Genomic DNA, 2,862 nt, shown 5'->3' on the forward strand with positions numbered 1-2,862 from the left:
GTGAACTGTACAAAAGCCAAGGTAAAAACATGTTATTCAGTCAAGTTCTCTATTATGGGTTTGGTCTAGATGTCCCCTCAAAGCCTCATGTGGTCATAGGCTTGATCTAGAGTGTGTGAAACTAGGATTCATGATGCAATGCTAGATTTAAGGGCACTAGAATTAAGGGTGTGAATGCCACCCACCCTAGATAGTCTAAATAAGATAAAAGGGACAGGGAGACTCGTTAAAGTTTCCTTTGTTGCATTTTGCTATCTGCTGCTTCCATGAACTGTTTCTTTCGTTGCTTTGCTACTTTCTGTATGCCATGTTGTTTCTCCTCTGCAATGCCTGTTTGTCATCCCTACTTTGGAGCCAGCCAATTATAGACTGAAAACTTTATGAACTGTAAGCCAAATAAACCCTTCTCTTTAAACTTTGAGTGTCGGGTATTTTGTTTCAGCAATGAGAGAAAAGTAACTAACACAGTCTTATAAGAATAACGATTGCATTACAGAAATACTTTCATATGGGCTTTTTGCTGGAGTTTTATAATACTTTAGGGAAAGAAGGGTTGTATACCTATCCTAGCTCAGGAGAACTTTGACTTTAAATAGGTATCCCCTAGAATGTCCATATAGCACACTAGTAGCATGGTGGTACATGCCTGTAGCCCCAGCTACTTGGGAGGCTGAGGTGGGAGAATCATTTAAGCCCAAGTGTTTGAAGCGAGGGCTGGGGATTTAGCTCAGTGGTTCCACTGCCTGCCTCGAAAGCAGAAAATCCCGAGTTTGATTCCTGGTACATAAATAAATAAATAAATAAATAAATAAATAAAAGAGTTTGAAGTGAGCCTGGGCAACCGACCACTAAAATTCAAAAATAACTGGGCATGGTGATGCACACCTATAATCCCAGCTACTCAGGAGGCAGAGGCAGGATGATCAAAAATTTGAAGATTGCAATTTAGCCAGACTCTGTGTCAAAAAGAATAAAGAATAGCACTGAGGATGTAGCTCAGTGGTGGACTGTTTGCCTGGGTCCAATCCCTAGTACTGCTAAAAAAAAGAAAAAGAATTTGGATAAGACCAAACCTTATGTCTTTGTGTTTTTTTTTAAAAAACCAAGAATATAGTGCTTTACCATTTACAAACCTTTCACATACATTCTCATTTGACTCTCACAACAACCCTATGAGGTAGGCAGCACAGATGTTCTTCTCATTTAACAGACGAGGAAAGTAAATCTCAGGGGTTAACTGATGTGCCCAAAGTTCTACAGTTAGTAAATAATTTATGGTAGTATCAGTCTTTGGCCTAAAAATTCAGCACCCAGCCTTCCCTCATATATGCTCCACCTACTTCACAGGGAAAATGAAGATAATTCATTCAAGGCTAGAATTCAAGGCTAGAAAAATACTTTGATGGGAAAAAAAGCACTGTATGATTATACCATGATAAATGCTCATTCCCCTTCTCATCCAAGCTTGTGCATGAACCCAGAATGTTATATTACCTCTGACTGTACTAACTGAGCAACTAGGTAAGGCAGGGTAACAATGTGATCCAGTTTAAAGTTATATAAATTACTATCAGGATATCTGCATTATTAATCAAAATGAACAACACAGAGAGGCTAATGGGCAACTAGGACCCACTAAAGTACATAGCAAAGTAAGGCAACATTATCAGATAGGGCATGATTGCATAGAAGAAAAAAGTAGTGTCATAGTTCAAATTGACGCACACATAGTTATCTAATGCAAAGTGGTGGTAAAGAGTTACTTGTTCCGCATTATATAAACAAGAACAGAAAATTCATGGGAACCCATGCAAAAGCATTGTATGTCACACAGATTTCTCTGGTTGCCTACAGGGAATATAAACACTCATCTTCATTGTAAAGCATGATTGTACCTGTGCTCGTATCCTGAACTAAACCAAGGAACATCTCCATGCTAAACCTCCTTGGGTAAAATATAACCAGTACTATTTCTCCTAATCAGGCTAATAAATAGAGCATCTTTTAATGAATTAGATGGCTGTTTAGGTTTCCTTCAAGATTTACTTTTTTTGTATTCTCCTGCTTTAAGACCCAAAGGAAGTTATATTGAGTTTTTATTGGTGATTCTAAGTATATGTGTTTATAACATTTAAAGTGTGATAGGTGAATTTAACATATTAAAAGTTTTATAGCATCTGTTCAGAAAGGATTATATACCATACAAACCATTCCAGTCATACAAAACCATTTTTTAGTGTCTTTTCAACTGAGAAGAATGCTATTCAGCAGGCTTCTCCTCCTGGGGTGGTTCATACTGAGCAAGCGTTGCTTTCAGTTTTTTAATTGTCTTCTGAAGTAGCTTCACATTTCTCTTTCATTTCTGCCAATTCTAGGCAAAGCAGCTCAATTTCTGGATTTTCTGGGGTAGCAGCTCCTAAGTGATGCTTTAAAAAATCCAAAGCACTATTAGGTTTCTCTGGTTCTTCATATAAGGCTACCAACACTTTGATCAGCATGTCCAGAACCCCTGACTTCTCCAAGTACCTCTGGAACTACTTGCACTTCGAGTTGGTGGCTTTGTAATGGGCCATAGTGACAGGAGCAATGGCATAGCTGGTGCCAGAGACCGTGGCTGATGGGCTCAGCACACCACTGCTCATGCGGCTTATGTCTTTTTTTTTTTTCTACTTTAACTGCTATTTTCTGTGCTAGGATACTAGTCATATAAAAGAATTTGTGTTTAGTTATAAATTACATATTACAAATAAGTAATAGTATAGGTATATTTTTGTGCCCATATAGCAATTTTAAAAATTGTTTGTTTGGAACAGGATCATTTTGTATCCCAAGCTAGACTTGAGCTTGCCATCCTCCTGCCTC

General features: G+C 38.0%; 1 pseudogene; it reads right to left on the bottom strand.

Annotated features, from left to right (window-relative positions):
- Positions 1–2,260: 2,260 nt before the first annotated feature.
- LOC110347348 (c-Myc-binding protein pseudogene) lies at positions 2,261–2,642 on the bottom strand (annotated as a pseudogene).
- Positions 2,643–2,862: the final 220 nt, after the last annotated feature.

This window comes from Heterocephalus glaber, unplaced genomic scaffold, assembly GCF_053883595.1.
Source record: "Heterocephalus glaber isolate CG9 unplaced genomic scaffold, H.glaber_assembly_v1.0 deba00001733, whole genome shotgun sequence".
Classification (NCBI taxonomy): domain Eukaryota; kingdom Metazoa; phylum Chordata; class Mammalia; order Rodentia; family Bathyergidae; genus Heterocephalus; species Heterocephalus glaber.